At 40.3% G+C, this 24,880-nt stretch overlaps 1 pseudogene; it reads left to right on the forward strand.

Annotated features, from left to right (window-relative positions):
* The first annotated feature begins 15,482 nt into the window (after positions 1-15,482).
* On the forward strand, positions 15,483-15,846 carry LOC123460020 (annotated as a pseudogene).
* Positions 15,847-24,880: the final 9,034 nt, after the last annotated feature.

Genomic DNA, 24,880 nt, shown 5'->3' on the forward strand with positions numbered 1-24,880 from the left:
AGAACTTCCACGCTGGGTTTACTCCTTGCGCATATCCATAGCTTCTCTCATTATCACTCTTGTGTTTTGTTTTGCTTTATTTTGCTTTTCTAACATGGACTATAAACAATGACAGGCTTCTCTGTCTCTTCCATTATGGTCCACTAGAATTTTATTTCTTCATTATTTTAGATATTTCTTTTTCGTTTTTTGCTGCAAATGAGCTCCACATGCCTACACTACTTTGTGTATCTGGCTTTACATGGGTACTGGGGAATTAAACCCAGGTCATTATGCTTTGCAGGCAGTCATCTTAATGGCTGAACCATCTCTTCAATCCCTCTTCATTATTTTATAGAAAATTAAAAATGGGGCTAGAGAGATGGCTTAGCTGCTAAGGCACTTGCCTAGAAGCCTGAGGACCCAGGTTTGACTCTCTAGAACCCACATAAGCCAGACACACAAGGTGATGCATGCACACAAGGTCACGCATGCTCACAAGGAAGGACACATGTCTGGAGTTTGATTGCAATGGCTAGAGGCCCTGCCATACCAATTTTCTCCTTCCCTTTCTCTCACTCACTCTCTCTCTCATAAAACAAATTATTAAAAAAAAGAAAAGAAAATATAGCATACCAAATGCCAACAAGGATGCAGGGAATTTGCATCTCTAAACTCTTCATAGGGATGGAGAAGGTAGAGCCACTCTATGAGACAGTTTTGCAGTTTCTCACTAAACTAAATACACACCTTTCATTAAACTTGGCAGCTGTACCCTTGGACATTCCTTCCAAAGGAACAAAGACTAGTGCTTACACAACAGTGTGCCCATGGATGCCCACAGGGCCTTCATACACAACACTGCGCCCATGGATGCCCATAGGGTCTTCCGTGGTTCTCACACAACAATCTGCTCAGGGGCTTCACTGGTCCTCACAAAACAGTGTACTCAAGGATGCCCACAGTGGCTTCACTGGTTCTTAAGTAGGACTGAAAGATATTTTAAGTTAAATATTTTATTTAAGACAAAAACAAATTAGAGATATTTATTCATTCTCACAAAGTAACCTCTCCATAGTTGATGAAGTAAGTCCAGTAGCTGAGCCATGCCGAAATTCTTTCCTGCTTTGTGGGTAATTCAGATGAGCAAATAATTTTGAAAAGTTCTTGTATAATAAGAAAATTTTTATTTAATTTATTAAGGCTCCAAGAAGATTTCCTAATACTCAAAGTGCCTTTTGAAAGATGGAAGTAGAGAAAAAGCTCTGGCTTAAACCCTGAAGCCAAGAGCAGCACACTTCCTCCCTGACAATCTCCTGTTACCTCTTATCATTTGGATGAATTGCCAGAAATTACCTCTCGGCTTCATTTCTTGCCTCTCATTAGAAAAATCCATAAACTTTACATTTTACTTATGCTAATGTTTTTAAACAGCCTTGCTACCTTATGTGCATATTATCAAAATACTGTTTGAAATTTTACATTCATTTATCACAGTTAAATTCAAATGCAGTTACACTGAAGTAAGTTGAAACTCCTCTGACCCCCAAATTCCCATACTCTGTGCAGGTGGGCCTCTGTGAGCCATGGGACTCTCATGATCACTGTTGCCCCCCATGCTGAAGACGGTGGGAGAAGGCACAGGAGGGAGTCAGAACAAGCAGTTCAGATCTTATCTCATGCAATGTGACCTCTCTGTGGAATGGAAGAATAGCTGATAGAGGATGGATGGATATTTGTATGAGTCAACACCGTGACACATTTGTCCAGTTGCATTGTATGGTACCACCTCTGCACGTAGGTGTCTGGCTCAGGATGTGCCATTGTCACCCCTGTGGAATACTTCTACATTGGGAGGCAGGAAATCTGTATTTCTTATTTTGGCTGTACCACCAACTTGCTACTTCCTTATCTGTAAGTAAGTGAGTTTAACCATATCCATAACAGTCCACAGTGTGATATTCTGATCTAAGTGAATGCCTGTCTGTTAGATGGTGATCAGAGCATGGGATCTGAGCCTGGTATTTAACTGTCCTCACTCCCATACAGGAAAATCATGCGTAACACCTGAAGACTGTTTGGGGCTCCAGTGAGTGGCTTATTGTTGGCAAACTACTCTGTGTAGTATGGACGTATGTATTCACTTCACTGTGAGAAGTGTGTGGATAGCCCAGAGAGTTAGAGGGAAAAGAATTGTAAAAGGCATGAAAAGGTACTTTCAGAGGTTTAATACCATCTAAAGAGAGCAGTTTTTGATTTTTTGTGTTATAAAAGTGTGGTTTATAGTCAGGGTCATGCCACTTTTTAAAATATATAAAACAGTATGTTCATGAAGAAATCTTCACCCCCTCCCATGTTGGTTTCAGAGATTAGGACGAGAGTCCTGGGATTTGAAAAACACGATCTCAGCACATCTCCAACTACAAATAGCTTTTTCCTGAAATCCAGCCAGTTTGGTTTGCAATTTCTGGTTTTGCTTCAACCTTTCCAGGTGATTCCAGTTGGGGAAAAGAAGACTTAGCTTTTTTATTTCTTCCAGTGAACAGAGAAAGGGGGAAGTATAAATGCCCGTGTTTGTCCTTAGCCCTGGGCTCTTCCTAGTGTATGTATAGGAGGAAAGTGTGTCAGTGCTGTTTGAAAGCCTGGGTGTCTGCAAGGCATGGTGTCCAGATGAGAAACGCCATTCGAAATGCCATTCTGTCTCTTATGAGTAGCTCTTCAGTTTCTCTGCTCATAGCTTACATTAAGATAGTGACTATAATTGTTGCCAATATACACCAATTCCAGAGTGCCAATATATTAGCCAAGAAAAGAATCAAATTATCTCACACTGGCAAATTTTACCTAATTTCCATTTGAGACAGCTTCTTCTATACCAGTCTTTCTGATGAGGAAGCTGTCCTGCAGACACGCCCTCTTTGTCAAAAGTATTTTCACAGCAAAACACTGTAAGCACTTGCGTGGATTAGAATTAAGTTTACATAGATTCCCTTGGGGATAGTAATTATGATTAGTGTATAGTGTATAAAGAACTGCCAAGGGGCATTATGAGACCAAGGAATACATTCACCCTCGGTGTCAGCTGGGATGATTAGCTTGAGAAGTTTCACTTCTTCATTTCCTCACTTGCCAAATGTATACTGGAATAAAAAGTTTATTTATTGGCAAGCAGAGAGAAATGAAGAGAGACAAAGAGAATGGGTACATTGGGGTCTCTAGCCAGAAGAAACTCCAGATGCATAGGCCATTGGGCATCTGGCTTTACATAGGTACTGGGGACTCAAACCTGGCTTGTTAGGCTCCAGCACTCTGGGTTTGATTCTGTTGAGGGCTGAGCTGGTCAGAGTTCTCAGCTCTCAATCATGTAAGGGAGTCAGGTGCACCCAACACCTCTCCCCAGTATGAAGATGCACAGTGAGCGTGTTTGCCAGAGGCTGTAGTGAGCACAGTGCTCACTGTGCCTTGGGCTGTAGCCAGGCAGGTTTTGTAAAGAAGTAGCCTGGGTGTGGAGACCAGGCCTGGACAAGTGGGAAGAGCTGGTCACACACTGAGCCATATCCAAGAGCCTGGCTCCAGTGGCCACAGTAGTGCTGTGTCACCACAGCCCAGGGACAACCAAGTACAAACAGACCCTCAAGGATATGAGCATGTCTGTAGGCGACAAAAAAACCTAAAAGAGCTATTTTAATTTTTTAACTTGTATTGTGGTAAAAAATAAATAAATAAACTTTACCCTTTTACCTTGTTAAATGCACAGTTCAGGGGAATTAAGTGCATTTACAGTTTGGGGTCATCATGACCATCCATCTCCAGAACTTTTCATCTTCCCAAGATAAACTCTAGACACATTAAATAAATAACTCCCATTTGTCCTCTTCTCAACCTCTGACAAAACCAGCTCTCTCCTTCTGTTTCTGCAGATTGATGGCTAAACATACTTCGTGTAAGTAGCATCATGCAATGTTTTCCCTTTGTGATTAGCTCATCTCAGCACAATGTCTTCTAGGTTTATCCATGGCACAGTTCCATCCTTTTATTTCTTGTTTTTTACTTCCATTCCTTTTAAAGGCTAGACAATATTCTCTTGTATAGATATACTAGGTCCTATTTATCCATTTGTCCCTCATTATACATTTAAGTTGTTTTCATTTTTGGCTATTGTGATAACGCTGCTCTAAAATGGATGCAAAAATGTGGTGGTTTGATTAGGGTGCCCCCAATAAACTTAGGTGTTCTGAATGCTAGGTTCCCAGCTGATAGAGATTTGGGAATTAATGCCTCCTAGAGGGAGTGTATTCTTGGGGGTGAGCTCATTGGTGTTATAGCTAGCTTTCCCTTGCCAGTGTTTGGCACACTCTCCTGTTGCTATTTTCCACCTTATGTTGGCCAATGGGGTGATGTCCACCCTCTGCTCATGCTATCATTTTCTCTGCCATCATAGAGCATAGAGCATCCCCCTCAAGCCTGTAAGCTAAAATATACCTCTTTTTTCCCCACAAGCTGCTCTTGGTTGGGTGATTTCTGCCAGCAGTGTGACCCTTACTGAAACACTAAAATATCTTTTCAGTCTCTAATAAATGATGCTAGGAGGGCTGGAGGGATGGCTCAGTGGTTAAGGTGTTTGCCTGCAAAGCCAAAGGACCTCAGTTTGATTCCCCAGGACCCACATGGCCAGATGCACAAGGTGGCATGCATGTGTCTGGTGTTCGTTTGCAGTGGCTGGAGGCCCTGGTACATACATTCTCTCTCTCTCTCTCTCTGTGTGTGTCCCTCACTGTGTCTTTCTCTCTCTCGAGTAAATAAATAATAAAATATTTTTTTTAAAAAAAGACCCAAGTGTAAGACTTAAGACTTGGAAAGTACTAGAAGGAAACATAGGAGACTAGTACTAGCAGTGGGATACCTCCCAGTGAGTTGTTAGTTATGGGGGCACTGAGATCTCCAAAACAGTACAAGGCACTGCTGCTGCTCTTGTTTGCCTACTAGAACTCTAAAGAGTAAGACTGTATTGCTGAAGACACCAGATTCTTCAGTTTGCAACACAGAGAAATCGAGGTAGAACTGAGCTGGAAACCTCCTCCCTGGTGGTTACCTTTCATAGTGCTGGAAGGTGCTGTGCAGGCTGCTGTGGAGGGGGGCAGCCCTTACCAGGTTCACCCACCTGCAAGTTAAATGACCAACCCGCCAGCAAGATGTGCCCGCTGGTACAATAGTGGCATGACTGTTGTGGGGATAATCAACTGCTCTCTGATTGGATTTGAGGCCTGCTCCACAGGGGAGAATTTCATGTCTAATACTTAAGATCTAGTCAAAACCCGTAGTTGGGAAGCGGTGGTGGCCATGCCGCTGCAGCAGCGGGCTCTGGAGTATGACACTGGGACTCCATCTTACAAAGCTGCGGAATCTGAGACTTCCTTTGGCAAAGCCGGGAGTCTTTCAGCGACCTCCTAGAATGCCTGCTGCCTGATAGTCTGTGCTACTGCTATCTCTTTCTTGGAATTTTTTGGAATTATAATAAGTATATTGTTGCTTATTTTTGCTTTCATTTTTCCCTTCTCAGTAGTCATAGGGAATCCAATTCAGGTGTGTTTATATAGTCACCAATAATTAAACAGGAAAAGAATGTTTCTATAGAACTTTCTGAGGCTGTAATGTTTAAACAGGTAAACAGATTATGGATCTTGAAACTACAACTACTTTGAATGAACAAAATTTCTTAACACCACAAATGTATATTTCACCTAATGAGACATGTTCCTCGCAAGGCTATGCTACATGACTTACCAATTGTTCCCATGAAACATTACTTACAAGAAAATTCTTGTTGTCATGATGATTATAGGAATTAATGGGCACATTTCCTGAATCTACAGATGACTTATTAGAAAAAGAGCCTGAAAATCTAGGGAGCAAAAGTAAACATCTTTCAAATAATTGGGTTGGGCCCACACAAGGAAGTAAAACAGAATATGTAACTTTCAGAGTTAACAATAGAGTTTGGTGGACTCCTAAACAAAGGTCATCAATGCAAAACACTGGTTTGATATATCAACCTTTACCATATACAGGGTCATACATTAATGGAGTAAGGATGGTCTAGAAAGATGAAAAAAGAGTTAAATATCAAAATCTTTCTCTTATGAAGACACTTGCAAGTTCGGGATCAAACTGTAAAATGGAGCAATAAAGAAAGTTCATAGAGAGACAACTAAATCAGTATTGGATTGGAAATAAAGAAACACATTGTTATTCAGGCTGCAAGATAATATTATGTAGAGTGGATAACACTGCCCTTTCTGAGGTAAAAAAAATGTCTATCACCTTATAGCCACAAGAGCTACCGGCCAGGGCTCTTGGTTAGTGTCCATGAGCCTGAGTAAGATACTAACCAGCTTGCAATCTTTGGCTTTCTTGTTTAAGATGTTATCAAAATGTCTATGGATCAAAAGGTTCATGAGTTAAGCAGAAGCAGAGGGAACCAAGTGAAAAGAGGAATATTGTGTAAGATTTCTTAGAGAATAGAAGTCACATGAATAAGTTGCTATGTCTTGCTTGCATATATATATAATGTATAAATAAAGAAGCAGAGTTTTGCTCTGCATCCAATGTGTTTCACCTGAACCACTGGTCTCAATCATTTCCTCACAACCCTGACTCCACACATCCCCTTCGAGTTCTACAACCCTGCTGAGGCTGGACCTCGGCAGGGAAGGTCACAGTTCCTAGGAGGGAAGCTACTACTGTTGTTTGGCTAATTATATGTGGTATGCTCATCAAATTGTTCTCTAATTTTTTTTTCCTCTTTCAAGGTAGGGTTTCACTCTAGCCAAGGCTGGCTTTGAATGCTATGTAGTCTTAGGGAGGCCTCAAATTCATGGCAATCCTGATATTTCTGCTTCCCAAGTGCTAGGATTAAAGGACATCACTCCCAGCTCTAAATATTTGTATTTATGCTCATAGATTAATTCTGCTCTTAATCAGATACACTTCTTTTTGCAGTTGGCAGTGGCTACTGAGAAGACTCACAACTCATCAAGGTGCTGAGAATAAGTAACTGTTGAATGCTCAGTGTTAAGTGAGACAACTGTATCATACTCTTCAGGGTTCAGGAAATACTGCAGAAAAGGAGTGGAAAGACTTAGAGCTAAAAAAGATGTGGAAGAATGCTGTAGAAGGCTGTCTTCTGGACAGGACATGATTATTGTACTCATGAGCTGAGAATGGCTGTAGTTACCTCACAATATTGGCCCCATCAACATTATATCATGGATGGTGGAGGAGGACATGAGATCCTTACTCCTCCCGGAGGAGTTGGTAGAAGTTTGGTGTTGCTGGGGGATTTCTTCAGTTGTGTAGCCACTAGTAAGTTGCACATGTTCATGCAAATAACCCTAATGAAACTCAGTGGGACACATACACACAAAGACATCAAAGTAGAAGAGAGACCAGTTGGGAAGAAGGGGTGAGGTGGGAGAGGGAAAGGAATGAGGTAGTGGGTCAGTGTGAGAAGAATGAGATGGGAGGATCAGAAAAGATAATGATATGGTCAAATGACATTATGTCATTATGTCAGTGTATATAGTCATCAGTAAAAAAGTAAAAAAAACAAACCAAAAAAGAAAGAAAGAAAGAAAAGAAAAAGAAAGAAAATATAAATGGACACATTGAGACATCAGAATATGTATTTTTTTAAATCAAGATCTCAAAAGCACATAGAAATTTCCTATTTGTCAGGTGGGGAAATGGCTCAGTGAATAATAAAGTCCTCACTGCTCAAGCCTGAGTATCTGTGGATTCACAGATCTCATGTAAAAGCCAGGAGCCAGGACAAGCTTCAGAAATCCCTGCATACTGCATGTGCTATAGGTGGAACAAGGAGAGTTTCCCTGGAAACTTGTGGAGCACCTAGCTGGGCAAGCACAGCAGTCAACACAAACAAGAACAAGAGGCCCTGCCTCAAACAAGGTGGGAGGCAAGCACTGACACTCTGACCTCACATGCATGTTGTGGCACACATATGTCATCCATACTTATACATATGTGCACACACAAAAATTATTAAAGAAATTAAATGTTCACAATAGCTGAAATAAATCTTGTATCAGAGGCTTCTACAATGCAAAAGAAACATTCAGCAGAACAAGTATATGCTACAGTATAGGAGGAAATATTTCTAAATTCACCCAACAAGGAATTTAATATCTAGAACATAAAAGTAATTAAGAAAAACATCAATAGTAAAAACAAAATACTCTGATGAACAATTTAGATAAAAAGGTATACAGATATCAAGTCTATGAGAAAGATGCTCAGCAGTACTAATCACTAAGGAAATGCACATCAAGATGGGGTGAGATCGTATCTCATCATAGTCTCAATGGGTATAATAACAAGGACAAAGATAATGAATGATGGGCGTGGAGAGTTCACAGGTTTGAAAAGTGCTTCCTTGCAAAGTCCGCCTGCCAGAGTTCAATTCCACAGCACCCACATAAAACCAGATGCAAAAGTGGCACAAGTGCCTGGCTTTTATTTGTAGGGGAAAAGACCCTGGCATGAAACATACATATATACTACATATGCAACATTTAAAAGATAACAAATGATGAAGAGGACAGAGAAAGGAGCACTCATATGCTCTTGGTAGGAATATAAATTAGTAGAGACTTCATGGAAATCAGCATGAAGGTTCCTGAAAAACCTAAAAAAGAGCTCCCATATGATCCAGTAAGCCCTCTGCTTGGCATATTTAAAGGAAGTGAAATTTCCATTGCTTTCCCATGTTTATTACAGTAGTAATCACAACAGTCAAGTTAGGAATCAACCATGATATCAATCAGCAGATTAATGCATAAGAAGAATGTGGTAGATACACTATGGCATATTATTTAGCCACAACAAGAATGGAATTAATCATTCGTGTCAACATGGATGGAATTGGAGGACTTTAAAAAATATTATTTTTGTTTATTTGAGAGATAGAAGAGAAAGGGGGGAAAAGAGAGAATGAGCATGCCAGTGCCCCTAGCCACTGCAAAAAAACTCTAGGCACATGAACCATCATGTACATCTGACTTACAGACAAGCCCTTTCACTGGCAAGCCATTTCTCCAGCCCCTGAGGACTTTTCACTGAAATCAGCCAGACACAAAGACCAGTAGCACTGGAAACTACCAAAGCTAGTCTCATCAAAAGGGGGAATAGAACAATTTCCCTAGAGACATGAAGTAACAGGAAGGAGGTGAGGAAGATGGAAGTCAGATAACAAGTACCAAAGTACAGTTAGATATAAGGGATAAATTCTAGTGTTCTACATACTAGGGAGACAATACATGGGTGACAATAATTTATTACATATTTTAATTTAAAAAATATAGAAGGCAGGAGTTGTAGGTTTTTCAACATAAAGAAATGATGTAGGGGTCTTGACGATTGTAGAAAATACTCAGGCATAGTGTTTTGGATAACCACTATCAGAAAAGTTGAGTGACACCCAAATACCTCTACCTTTAATAGCAAAATAAAACAGAGAACTGTACAAAGTAGGAAAGTCCAGAATCCATACCAAGGGGATTGACTTAGTTTGGGGAGCATCTCACTCCCAGTGAGAGGGAGCACTAATGGCAGATGGTGGAACCACAGACTCAGAATCTGCACTGTGGGCTGGAGAGATGCTTAGTGGTTAAGTGCATGCCTGTGAAGCCTGAGGACCCCAGTTCAAGGCTCAATTTCCCAGGACCTGCATTAACCAAATGCACAAAGGGGAGCACGCGTCTGGAGTTCATTTGCAGTGGCTGGTGGCCCTGGCACGCCCATTCTGTCTATCTGCCTCTTTCTCTCTGTCACTCACAAATAAATAAGAATTAAAATAATTTTTTTTAAACTTAAAAAAAAGAATCTGCACCGTGCTTTCAGTAACAGACATTTTAATGATCAGAAAAAGAGGAAGACGCCAGATGGGTGTGTGGAAGCATTGGCAGAATAAAATGCACAGAAGACCCTCTCTCCTCAGCACCTGACATTTGACTCAGTGAAAAACTTCCCAAGAAAATATTTGCAAAACCAAATTCAATATCACATAAAAGTGAAAATTCAAGTTGTCTTCATTCCAAAAATGCAGGGATGGTTCAACATATGCAAACCACTAAATACAACACATCACATATACAGACTCATGGACAGAAGTCACAATATCATCTCAAAAGACACAGAAAAAGAGTTTCACTAAATTCAACATCCATGAATGATGAAAGTTGTGAAAAGATTAGCAGTAGAAGAAGCATAGCATAAATCTTAATAAAGGCTATATACAACAATATTGTATAAAGAATATTATAGTAAATGAGAGAAACATCAAAATATTGCCACTAAAATAAAGAATAAGAGACATCTGCTTTCTTCACTCTTCAATATAATGCTTAGCTAGACCAATAAGACAAGAGAAAGAAATAAAAGGACTACAACTAGGCAAGAAAGAAGTAAATATATCCTTATTTGCAGATGATATGATTCTATGTATAAGTCCTTAAACAGACAACCAGAAAAAAATCTTAGAACTGATAACACTTAGGACAACACTTAGCAAAGATGAAGAATACTAAGTTAACACATAAAAAAGAGTTTCCTATATATCAATGACAAATGACAAATATTCAGTTTCATCAACCAAACTCTATTAGACTTAAGGTCACAGATAACACAAAACACAATTGTAGTGAATGACTTCAAATACCCCACTCTTGTCAATTGACAGGTCATCCTAGCAAAAAATAAGAAGAAAGATATCTGGATTAAATGATGTCATGGAACAAATGGACCTAACAGAGATCTACAGAACATTCCATCCAAATGATGCAGAATATACATTTTTCTCAGCAGCACATGGAACATTCTCTAAAATAGATCATATATTAGGACTCAAAGCAAATCTTAACAGATACAGGAAAATTGAAATAGTTGCTTGTACTCTGTCTGATCACAATGGGATTAAACTACCAATCAGCAACAAGAAAAACTACAGAGAACACAGAAATTCATGGAGATTAAACAGTACAACAGTACACTATTGAATGAAGAAAGGATCATTGAAGAAATCAAAAGGAAGTCAATAAATTCATAGAATCAAATGATGAGAATACAACATAGCAAAACCTTTGGGACACAATGAAGGCAGTCCTAAGAGGGAAGTTTATAGTTCAAAGTGCCTATATTAAGAAACTATAGAGTTCACAAGTAAACAATTTAATGTGTCGCCTTAAAGCCTTGGAAAAAGAAGAACAAGGCAAACCACAAATCAGCAGATGGGAAGAAATAATAGATTCAGGCAGAAATTAATGGAATAGACACAAAAAAAAATCCAAAGAATCAATGAAACAAAGAGTTAGTTATTTGAAAGGATAAACAAGATTGATAAACCCTTAGCAACTTTGATCAGAAGAAAGAGAGAAGAGATAAAAACTAATAAAATTGCAGATGAAAAGGCACCATTACAACAGATACCAAAGGAAATCATAAGGACATCATACTTTAAGAATACATACACCTCAAAGTTTGAAAATCTGAAAGAAACGGATGATTCTCTTGATTCATATGACCTATGAAAATTAAACCAAGATGAGACAACCATTTAAATAGATCTATAACAATATGGAGATCCAAGCAGTTATAAAAAGTCTCCCAACTAAAACAAATCCAGGCCCAGAAGAATTCACCAGTGAATTTTACCAGACTTTCATGGAAGAACTAACACCACTGCTTCTCAAATGTTTCCATAAAATAGAAAAGGAAGGAATTCTGTTGACCTCCTACAAAGCCAGCATCACCCTGATACCAAAACCAGACAAAGACAGAACAAGAAAAGAAAAATACAGATCAATCTTCCCCATGAACATAGATGCAAAAATTCTCAATAAAATACTAGTAAACAGAATATAAGAATATATCAGAAAGATTATTCACCCTGACCAAGTTGGCTTTATCCCAGAGATGCAGGGATGGTTCCACATATGCAAATCAATAAATACATCATGTAAATGGACTGAAGGACAAAAGTCACATGATAATCTCAATATATGCAGAAAAGGCATTCAAGAAAAAACAACATCCATTCATGGCAAAAGTCTTACAGAAACTGGGAATAGAAGGAACATATTTCAACATAATAAAAGCTATTTATGACAGACTTACAGCCAACATAATATTAAATGTGGAAAAACTTGAAGATTTTCCACTCAATTCAGGAACAAGACAAAGGTGTCTACTATCCTCACTTTTATTTAATATAGTATTAGAACTCTTAGCTATAGCAATAAGGCAAGAGACACGCATAAAGAGCTACAAATTGGAAAGGAAGAGATCAAATTATCATTATTTGCAGATATGATTCTATACATAAGGGGCCCTAAAGACTCTACCAGCAAACTGTTAGCCTCTTTTCCATTATAAGCCACTGTGTCACAATATGCATGGTTGCCCATAGACTGTGGGAGGATGTAGCTCCTGTACTGGGCTCTGCCCGTCCTGTGGCATTGGCCTCTGTCCAGTTCAACTGGAGGCCGCACCTCTGGAGTGCTGCGAGCTGCCAGCCTGAGACTAAGGGTCTCTGGCTGCTTAAATGAGGGAAGACAAAAACCGCCCCAGCCAAGCCCCCAGAGTAAGCACTTGGCTGGAAAGGTTTCTTCAACTGACCTGGGTCCCAACCACATGCCCCCTTCCCTCCATGGAGCTGAGGCCTGCAGTTGTGTCAGCTGGGTAGGGGAGGTAACCACACTTTCCTTCAGGAAATATAGACAGACACAATGGGAAAGGCATGTCTGATGGTGCTTGCTAACTGCAGTGATTTTCTGCCAAAGTGCTCTATGGAAAATGTATCTTTATATAACTGTAAATCATTTGTTTACACATGTATTATAAAAAGTAAAATGAGGGCTGGAGAGATGGCTTAGCAGTGAAGGCATTTGCCTGCAAAGCCAAAGGACTTCAGTTCTATTCCTCAGGACCCACATAAACCATGTCCACAAGGTGGCACATGCATCTGGTGTTCATTTGCAGTGGATGTAGGCCCTGGTGCACCCATTCTCTCACTCTCTCAATCTGCCTCTTTCTCTCTCACTCTCATAAATAAATAAATAAAATATTTTTTTTTTAAAAAAAGTAAAATGAGCTAAGTCTGATGGCACTAACCTATTATCCTAGTTACTTGGGAAGCTGAGACAGGAGGCTCTCCAATTCAAAGCTCCACTGTGATAGCCTGGTCCCACATTTAAAAACCACATGACTTTTAAATTGCTGGGTAAAATAAGTACATAATTTTTTATATTTTTTTTAAATTTTTTATTTATTTATTTGAGAGCGACAGACACAGAGAGAAAGACAGATAGAGGGAGAGAGAGAGAATGGGCGCACCAGGGCTTCCAGCCTCTGCAAACGAACTCCAGATGCGTGCGCCCCCTTGTGCATCTGGCTAACTTGGGACCTGGGGAAGCGAGCCTCGAACCGGGGTCCTTAGGCTTCACAGGCAAGCGCTTAACCACTAAGCCATCTCTCCAGCCCCATAATTTTAATTAACGTGTTTCAAGTTATTTAATGATTAAAAACAACTTCTTAGTAATGCTACCTGATATTTTCTCTTTTGTTTAGGCTTTAAACAAATAAGGTATTGTTCATAGACACCTTTTGGTTTCTTTATGATGTGTGATAAATTTCAGTATGATTTTCCTAATCCACACAGTCCAACATATCTCTCCTAATGTTTTTGCTGACATATGATTTATTTAAACAGGCCATAATTTGTTACATAATATGATAACTATAATTACTGAGTTTATATTCCAGATCAACTTCAACCTACATAAAAGATTGTTAAAACAAAAAATTCTCTCCGAGGTGTTGGCTCATAATTTGACAGGTATTTAAAAAGATTGTTATGTCTTGTCACTTAAAAGGAGGAGACAACTTGTCTAATTTCCAGGGCCGCCTGCCTTAAGACAATAAAAATCTGACTTAATTACTATCAATAGAATCATTTCCAAACATGTTAGAGATATTGATAAAGATTATCCCCAAAACATTTGCCATGTTTACCCTATATTCAGAGGCTTATAATTTTTAAAAACATATTTCATGGAGTTTATTAATAGGAGATATCTCAAATCAATGGGTTATATAAAATTTATAGGTATCCATTACAGGTATTATAAGACAAGTCTGGTTGTCAGTTAGAGTTTTTCAGTGATCTAAAGAATGATGAGATTCTAAGTTCTGCTAAGGCTGTTTCTCTACAAATTTCCAGTAATACGGTGGTTAATTAACTCTTTGAAGCTAGACTACTTGCTTCTTTGTCAATGGGTTATAAGATTAATCAACCTGGTATAATCTCTCTTAATAGTCTTTTAGAAATATTTTATTTTTATTTATTTATTTGAGAGAGAGAGGGAGAGAAAGAAATAGGCAGGTTGAGGAAGAGAGAATGGGTGTGCCAGGGCCTCCAGCCACTGCAAACAAACTTCAGGTGCATGCACCCCCTTGTGCATCCAGCTTACATTGGTCCTGGGGAATTGAATGCCAAGATAAGAGTAAATGCAGGAGTCTTCATGCTTGGGCCTATGCTGCCTGTGACAGTGCTTATATGTCATGATATAAGATACATGCATTTGGGGAGTGCTGGAGGTACTTGAGCTTGGGAACTGACCTTGTTGGATGAACATGGAGGCACAGAGACCGACCATGCTATGTGTCCCTATTTGATAACGGAGGGGGTGTGAAGTTTGGGTTAAGACTCCTGTAGAAAGGAAGGGGATTTAAAAACCCTAATTTCAGCTGGGTGTGGTAGTGCATGCCTTTGATCCCAATACTCAAGAGACTGAGGTAGGAAGACTGCCATGAGTTTAAGGCTACCCCAAGACTACATAGTAAATTCCAAGTCATCTGGGCTGCAATGAGACCCTACCTCAAAAAACAAAACAAAACAAAACAAAAAACTAATTTCTTCTCTCAGATCTGATCAGAGGGATGTCCCCCATCTACAGAAAGATTTGAGCCAGGATTGGACATAACCTGATTCTAGACTTTTTACTATCCTCCACTTTGTTTCCCATGGAACAGTCAGCTTCCAAATATCCCAAGAGTCTCTGCTAACCCATCTCTTTAAAAACTGGGCTCATTTATATAACACATTGCCCATTACTTTCCTCCAAAGACCTAAGAAGAAAATTTAAAAACATACTAATGTAAATCCAGGTACCTTGGAGGAGAAAATTCTTCTTAAAGATAAATTTTTAACTCTATTAACACCTGATATTTGTAACCCAGAAACAGAAGGTGGAAACTTCTGTTTATTATAATTGGAAAGCCGAGAGAGAGAGAGAGAGAGAGAGAGAGAGAGAGAGAGAGAGAGAGAGAGAGAGAGAAAGAGAGAGCGCAGAAAGAGAGATTAAAAACAAATTAAAAAAAATTTTTTAAGCCCAAAAAACAAAAAACAAACTTTTCTGGCATATTGTTCAAAGATGGTGGTCCCTGTGGATCTGGAGTTAAGAAGGCTTTCACAGACCTTCAAGTCAAAGTTACTGACACTCAACAGAAGGTGAAGCTTGCAGACATACAGACTGAATGGCTACACAGAACAAGGAAGCACACACGTCTTACAGATACAGAGATTATGACTTTGGTAGATGAGACTAGCATGTATGAAAGTGTAGGAAGAATGTTTATTCTTCAATCCAAGGAAGTAATTCACAATAAGCTGTTAGAGAAACAGAAAATAGCAGAAGAAAAGAATTAAAAAACTAGAGCAGAAAAGGTCCTACTTGGAGTGGAGCGTTAAAGAAGGATAACATCCGGGAGATACTGATGGCATGAAGGGCACAGTAGGAGCTGCCCTGCAAATGTCTTCCTTTTTGATCCTTACCACCCTGGCAAGCCTGTGCCTGGCAAATGTGTCCCTCAGTCTAGATATTTTGGCACCTGCTCCTAGGTCAGGGGACCATTGCAGATTATGGGACACTTCTACATTGGCCTACTGGTAAGTCACCTGTCTTCCTGATCAGGGAGGATACAGAGACCCAAAAACAAAAAACAGAAGTCATAACTGAAAAAAATTGGTCTTCCTGGCCCCCTCACCCCCTCAAAAAACTACTTGAGCAAGACAGCTCTGATTCATCCCAACAGACACCATAGTGTCAAAAAAAAAAAAAAAAAAACCACAAAAAACTATAGGGTTACTCCCAGGTCCCTAAAACCTCCTTCGGAAAGTTATTAGTGACCTCAAAAATTAATCCCTGATTAAATCTTGGCTATCAGCTTAGTCTTAATCACTCAAAAAATGTACAACTCACCAGGCATGGTGATGCACGCCTTTAATCCCAGCACTCGGGAGACAGAGGTAGGAGGATTACCATGAGTTCTAGGCCACCCTGAGACTACATAGTGCATTCCAGGAGAGCCTGAGCTGGAGTGAAACCCCACCTCAAAAAACTGGAAAAAAAAAAAGTATAACCCAAGTTAAAGCAATAGCTCAACTATTACATAAATGACCCCCATTAAGTAACACAACAAAAGCTTTCCAAAAGGAAAACAAACAAGACATTAAAATATGCTTGCCTCCTCCTTAATAGTTCTAGTTCTATAATAAAAAAGCATATATATTAAAAGGGTTATTTTCAAATCTAAAATATATATGGATAACTCTGACCAAGGGTTGCTTAATTTAAAGACTTCATTTATGCTGGGAACAATGGTGAGTCCCTTCTAACTTGTTCCAGGACATCATTAAATAAGTCCTGAAGCCAAAAAGATATTGTATAGTCCCTACTGGCTCCCAATGGCTCCAACCAACCTTTGGCTCTGGCTTCCCCCAGGACAAATTTTACAAAGTACACTCTGAAAGATTATGGTAAAATATGGTATATTCACTATTATCAAGGTTAAATGTTGAGTATACATTCTTGATAACTCTGCTAATATCGCATTTGTTTTACAAGCCATACAGAAACAAATTCAGGCCATGTCAAATACTTATGTGCCATTTGATGAACAATTCTTAACAACAACAACAACAACAACAAACTTCAGCCAGCTCATGCTCAGATGGGTCCTGAGTCCAACTCCATCTACCTGGGTTCCCTCAAATGCTCCCCAAGGCCTAGAAATCCACAAAAAAAGTTAAGCTCACTTCTTATTAACTTCTTATTTTTATTCTTTCTCCCCAACATTTTCTTTCAAGACTATCTTCCTTCACACCATCAATATACTATCAGGGTCCTTTAAAATAGTTCCTCTCTCTGGGAAATACTCTCTATCTGCCATATTTCTACACCCCCTTCAGCCAAAAGTAATTCAAGATCTGACACCATCATCCCCTGTCCTCTAGCAGAGGTTAGAGTGTCTTCTCATGAGAGGGAGGAATGAGAAGGGGATAGAGTTAGGGTGATTGGACCCCTGACAGTAAGAAAAGGGTAGGAAAATCTGTACTTGCTAGAAATCAAAGATGATCTGACTTCCTATTTCTTGCCTAGTTTCCTCAACCTGTTTTTCCACAAGCAACCAGGACCCCTCCTGGGAGGGAGGTCTTTTTTAGGATTTAAACATTGTAGTTGATCAAGTTCAGCCCCTGGAACTTGGTGTCCGGGCTCCTCGTCCTGAGACAGCCTCTAGCTCTAGCCAACCTGCTGTCGCTTTGGTTCATCTGTGCCAGAAGACAGCCCACTTCTACAAGGTTATAAATACCTTTTCAAGGGGAGGAGGACAGGTTTCCTGAGCACTTGGGAACTTCCAGCTGGGGGTGAGTTTTTCCCTTGGCTGGGCCTGGGCTGGCTCAGATCAGACCCAGGCCCAGCCAGGAGGGCCCCCTATCCCTTACTCTCCACATGAGCTCCTTTATCCCCTCCAGCTCCCCACATAGCAGGAGCACCTTGAACTTTTTTTTCTCTCTTTTCTTTCCAGTTTTTCCAGGCCCTCCATATGGGATCTCTAGACATGTGGATGTCATTCCTTGGCTCTGTACTTCCCTCAATAAATATAATAATTTAATAATTATCCTCCTCAGTCTTTATAAAGTCAATTCTTTGATTAAAATGAGAAACAGACCTAGCATTTGAGGTTCAAGGACTTTTCTGAAACCTTAGCACTCCTGTAAAATATGCAAGTACAAAAGACCCTGAATAATTAAAACAACTCTAAACAGAAAAATAATGTTGGAGGGGTGGCTAGGCGTGGCGGCCTTTAGTCCCAGAACTTGGGAGGCAGAGGTAGGAGGATAGCCATGGATTCGAGGCTAGCCTGAGGCTACATAGTGAATCCCAGGTCAGCCTGGACTAGAGCAAGGCCTTACCTCAAAAAACAATAATAATAGTAATATCAGCTGGATTACCGTATCTGATTTCAAGTTATACTTTATAGCTGGTATTGGGGGAAAAAGACATGTAAATGAGTTGAAGACTCAGATAAAGCCTACGCAACTATAGCTACCTGATTATTATTTTTTTTTTTTTGTCAAGATGCCAGAAATACACATTGGAGAAAAGAAAATGTCTTGCTGGGCGTGGTGGTGCATGCCTTTAATCCCAGCACTTGGGTGGCGGGGGGCGGGGGGTGGGGGGGGCGAGGTAGGAGGATCTCCTTGAGTTCAAGGCCACCCTGAGACTACAGAGTGAACTCCAGGTCAGCCTGAGCTAGAGTGAAACCCTACCTCAAAAAAAGAAAGACAATGTCTTCAACAAAAGGTTCTGGGAAACCTGGATATAGTCATGTAGAAGAATGAAGCTAGATCCCTTTCTCTCGCCCTACACAAATGGATCAACCATCTTGACATAACAATCTTAATATGAGACCTTAAACTCGGAAACTATTAGAGGAAAAGTAGAAAAATAGGAATTGGTAAAGACTTTCTGCACTGAACGCCAATCACTTGGCAAACCAAACAGTTAATTAAATGAACAGATAGACTACAGAATTAGAGAAAATGTTTGTCAATTATTCATGTAACATAGCATTGGTATCTACAGTATTACAAATGCTGCTCATGTGCTTGCCTCTTGATTTCCAGTTGGTGGTACTGTTCAGGAAGGTTGTGGGACCCTTGGGAGGCAGAGTCTTGCTGGGAGAGGTTGGCCTTGAGATTTTGTAGTCCAGTCCACTTGCTGTTCTCTCTGCTGTCTACCGAGATGACTACTGACTCTGGCCTGGTATGCCTTCCCTGTTATGCTGGATTCTACCTTCTAGAATTGCAAGCTAAATTAAATGCTTTTTCTCTCTTAAGTAGATTCTTATCTGGTGTTTGTTGCAAACAATGAGGAAGCAACTAATACAGCCAATAAAAAGAACAGATAGTTATCAAAAATGAAATACCAATAGCCAATAAAAATATGAGAAAACATTCAACTTTTCTAGCCATCAGAGAAATGCAAATCTAAGCTACACTGTGATTCCATCTTACCTCAGTCAGGATGAGAATTGTTTAGAAAACATATAGCAACAAATGCTGGAGAGGATGTGAACAAAAGGGAGCCCTTAGACACTGCTGATAGGAAAGAAAAGTAATCTAGATACTGTGTCATCAGTATGGAGGACTCTCAAAAAACTAAAGACAGTTCTTCCACATGACTCAGTTATACTATAACAGTCCTAGGTATTGCCCAAAGGATTCCAAGTCAACACATCATAGAGACTTGCACACCAGTATATATTGTAGCATTACTCACAATACCTAAACAGTGAAACCAATCTATATGTTCAACAAAAGAGGACAAATAAAATGTAATACACAGAGAGAATGAAATTTTTTCCCAGCCACTCCACTTGCAAGAAAATGAATGCAATAGGAGATAGTTATATTAAATAAATTAAATCAGTCTTGGAAAACTGAAAAATACATAGGTTTTTCTCATTTGTGGTTCCCAGATTTTATATAAATACATAAAATCATGTATAAACGTATGACATGAAAGTAGAAGTAAAACTGCATACGCTGACAAAGGGACTAAAAGCATGGGTGAGTAAAGGAGAGAGGGGAGTATTGGGATGGAATATGTTCAACATATAATAAATACACAAAAATGTTTTTTAAAAACCTTGAAAACAGTTAATATTTTAAAAGAAAATGATAAGTGCTTAAGGAAATGAAAGTAATAATATCAATTGGGATTTTACATATATTTGCTATGCCCCATAAATGTATATAGTTAGACTATATTTTAAGGGGCTGAGGGATAGCTCAGGTATTAAAGGGGCTTGCTTGCAAACTTGCTAGCCAAGGTTTGATCCCCAGCAATTCATATAAAACTGGACAGACTGAGAGAGAAGAAGTAGGGAGAAGAGAAGGGGTTACCTGATAAGTTAGGGTAGGGCAAAATATTGGGCATGGGAAGGGCTTGGACAGGTAGGGGGGGTGAGGAGAGAATTACACAAAAATTGATAACATGAATCAGTTCCATAGAAATCTTCATTCTGACCAGCGTTCTACAAGATATTACTACCACTAAACGGGGAGAGGTGACACTCCTGACAGAAGGTGGAAAAGCTTAACCTTAAAACCATAGACTCTGGCTGGTAATTCCCAGGCCCAGTGTTGGGTTGCCCCCACCCCCACAGTGAGCTATTGGCCAGGGAGACCCTAGAGATCCCCAGGACAATGTAGGCTGCTGTCAATACAATTGCTTACCTGCCAGAGCTAAAAGGTGAGGCCTTGTTGCTGAAGACAACACAGGCTGTTACCATAGAACATTGGAATAGCACGCTGGAACGGAATGGAAACCTAGCTCCCTCCTGGCTAGCACTCAGAGTGTTGGAAAGCCCCTTTAGAGATGCTGGAAGAAAATGGTCACCAACAGCACAGATAAGCAGGGTACTCTGCAGACTATGACATCAACCAACCGGACAAGAAGTACCCACTTGTGCTAGGTGGCACACAGCCTCTCCGGGTAACCAACCGTTCTCTTATTGGACATGAGTTCCACTCAGTGGGAGAGAACTCATATCTGGTACTGGAAGCCAAGTCAGAATCCCATGGCCAGGAAACTCAGACTTCAGAGAGAAGCCCCACTAACCTCTGAAGAAGAGTGGGTTTGAACACCAAAAATCCCTCAAAAAATGTTGCATATCCCACTTAACCCAAGCTGTTCTCACTTCAGGTAGAGAATCTGCTTTATTTTACAGATCTCAGAGAAAACTGAGGAGAATGAAGAGCCATCGATAAGGAAAAAAGACCGACAGCCCACCATGAGACTTGCCACCTCTTCCACATCTGCCAGGGCCCAGGAGAACTTGGAGTGAAAGTGATGCCATGAACACTTCTCTTATTGCCAGCCTGGCAACCAGCTACAGGGTGATGGTGGCAGACATGGTGATTAACCAAAACCTATTGAAGAAGAAATTCGGAGGCTACAAAGCACTCTACACTAAATCAGACTGCCAACATGCCTGCCATGGCTCAGGGAACATTGCGAAAGAGGAGGGCAGAAAGATTGTAAGAGCCGCAGGAATACCCTGAGGTATGGTGCCCCCACTACCTCACAGGGATTTACTGAGGCCTTCATGAACCCCAGTAAATACCATAACCCCACTGAGGAGGGCCCCAGGGAAGGCACCAGGAGTAAGGATAAAAGAGCATAATCTGTTATAATATATATAAAATAAAATAAATGTTAAAAAAGAAAGGTCTCACTAGTGGAGCAGAAGGTAAGACTGAAAATAACAGCAACGAACATTTACTATGTGCTTAACTTGTGCTAGGCACTTCTCCTGTCCTTAGTGCTTGATATTTAATCTTCATACCACCCAGTTCTCACGCTTATTCTTTTGTGGAAGATGTTATTACTTCCATCTTCCAGAGGAACAAACAGAGACCTAGGCTGAGGAAGCTCCATGGTACAGTGTTTGCAGAGCATGCATGAGACCCTAGGTTTAATTCTCAGTACCACCAAAATTAATACATGAATAAAAGCAAATTAAAAACTAAGAAATGGAGACCAAAGAGAAGTTCAAGAACTTTCCCAAGGTTGCAAATAGAAGAGAGATTCTGGTACTGAATGCAGAAAGTCTGCCTGGACAGCACACCGCTTCCCCTTGCCTGGGACAGGTCCATGGAAGGAGGCTGTTCAGTGCACCTGGGAATAAACAAGGCAGGTGATGAGAGCTATCAATTGCCTCTGGAAGCATGAACATGTGGAGAGGATCTTGAGACTTTTATTTAGCAAGTAGGCTGGATAAACTGCCAATAGTAACGATGAATGTGAAGGGTCTGAAATGCTGGACACATACAGATTATAATTTGACCCCATCGGTGGAGAGTGGGGTCATTCACTAAGAGAACACTGAAATTGGCAGATGGGATGGGGATGGGGGTGGTGATTCAGTTCCAACCCTGTTCAATCTAAGTTGTCTACAAGATACAGATACAGGTGATCTGGGGCATAAATGAAACTCTTTAGAAACATTTGGTTGGATCTTTGTGGACAGCACAAAGGAGAATTAGAATCTTGCAAGGAGATGGATTTGTTCATGGATCACAGGTATAGAATGAAAGGAAGAAGCTGAAACCTGGGCACTGCGGGGGTCACCACTTGGGGTCGAAGGCACTGTGGGGTTTGTTAGTTTCAGGACTGACAGGACTGCACAGGGGATGGCTGTGGGTACCTGACACAGTGCTGTCCTGCATGTCATTTCCCCCACTGTGCTCCCATGCTGGGGACCACCAGTGGTTAGGAGGAGACAGTGCTAGCATTGGAAAGGACAGAGTCACCATGATGAGGTGGGGGGGGGGGGCGTTCCAGAAGAATGGTGTCAAATGCTTCACAGATATTATATAAAATAAATTTAAAGTGCCCACTGACTTCCATAGTTAACATTGTTGATGATCTGGGAAGTCATTTTGTGGAAAATGTGGTGGTAGGAGAGAGCTAGAGCTGAACTGAAACGTGAAGGAAAGTGCAGGTGGTATGTAGGTGCCAATCTTAAAAAAAAAAAATCACAAATTCTCCAAAGAATGATGTTTATTTGGGATAGCAGAGCAATGGAAATACACATGCTGTAGTAGCTATGATGGTATGGGAGAGTTGGTGACAAGGGAGGTTTTCAGACAAAAGTGAATACATTGGATATTTTGAAACAATAATTGCTGGCGACCAAAATTAATAACAAATGTGATGTTATTTCATGGTTGAATGGGCAGGTGACATTGCAAAATGTTTTCTTTCTTTTTAAAATATTTTTAGGCTTGGTGTAGTGGCACACACCTTTAATCCCAGCACTCAGGAGGTAGAGGTAGGAGGATCACTGTGAGTTTGAGGCCACCTTCCCTGAGACTACATAGTGAATTCCAGGTCAGCCTGAGCTAGAGTGAGACCCTACTTTGAAAAAAAAAGTTAACCTTAAAATACTTTTAAAAAAATATTTTATCTATTATTTATTTATTTGCAAGCAGAGAGAAATAGAACAGAAACAGAGCAAGAGAGAATGTGCATCTGGCTTTACATAGGCACTGGGGAATCAAACCTGGTTCATTAGGCTTTGCAGGCAAGCACCTGAACCATGGAGCCATCTCTCCAGCCCTCCTTTCTTTCATTTTTTTTTTTTTTTCTGATGGTCTGTCTTTCTTTTCATTTTCTGGACAATTGCAGTTCTGGTGGTCCTTTGTGATAGTTACTATCAGGGAATCATCTGTAAGAACCCTTCACTCATAAACTTTCTGGCTTGATTTGCCTTCATTAGGGCTGACAGAAAGGATTCCATTTTGATTCTGACATGTTTCCCGTTTCCTCCACCTAGGTATGAAAGCCTAGGAAAGTGTTCCTGGGGACAGGATGAGGTGGAAAGTAGGTAGAGGGGCTTACTTGCTGGAGGCTGTGGGCATCTAGAGCTCCTTCATAGGCACTAGGAGATGACCAGATGGCTGGCTGAGCTGTGGGAAGCTGGAGTCTGTGTACGTCTTTTGAAAATGAGACTGTCCAGTGTTGATCTTCATGCAGTGGAGCTATACCCTTGGGTTGGGAGTTAAATCACTTAGAAGGGCACTTGGCACTGTGATGGTGGGTTTCTGTGGTCAACTTGATCATATCAGGAACCAAGTAAGAGATGTGCCTCTTGGGCAGGTCTGGGAGGGTGTTTCCAGTGGGAAAAGACCGTCTGCCAGAATGAGCAGCCCTTCTGGCGGCAACCTCTAGATAAACCACACTGATGAAGAAATGGCCATTTTTGCCAAGCTGCCTGTGCTATTTATTGGTGAGTGCATCCACTCTTTTGCTGCTGTATTTCATAGACACCGAAACCCAGCTTCTTTGGCTTTCCAACATGGAACACAGACCAGTGGCACGCTCCAGGAATCCTCTGAGCCTTCAGTACCAGATTGGAACTTCTGGGTCATCCAGCCATGCAGACTGAAAAGCTAGTGGATTCTCATGCTATCCAGTGTGAAACAAGGCAGACATTATTGGCCTATGTATCATGTAAACTCATCTAAAAACTTCTCTTTTAATATGTATTTTCTAAAAAAAAAAAATATGTATTTTCTGTCCTAGTCTTCCAGAGAAGCTTGACTAATGCAGACAGTAAATTCGCAGTTCATAACCATTAACTTGACAGTTAGTTGAAAGACTTCACTTGTAAACTTCAAGAAAAATCAAATGTCCAAAAAGAGTTCCCAATGGCTGAGTCTAAAATTCAGAATGGAGCCTGAGAAGCATATATAAATTGTGCACCACACACATTGTCTGTTTCTAGAATTGTGACTGGGTTTGGTGGTCCTTGCCAGAAGACATACCCCTGTTTTTCACCTGTGGAGATAAATAACTCCAGAAAAAAATTCATTTTGCTGTGGGTACTGTCCAATCGACTATAACCTACAAATAATGTCTATAAAAATAAACTAATCAGAAGTCATGGTGTAGTCTCCCATTTACATAAAATAGATCAA

The sequence above is a fragment of the Jaculus jaculus genome, chromosome 4 (genome assembly GCF_020740685.1).
Source record: "Jaculus jaculus isolate mJacJac1 chromosome 4, mJacJac1.mat.Y.cur, whole genome shotgun sequence".
Taxonomy (NCBI): Eukaryota; Metazoa; Chordata; class Mammalia; order Rodentia; family Dipodidae; genus Jaculus; species Jaculus jaculus.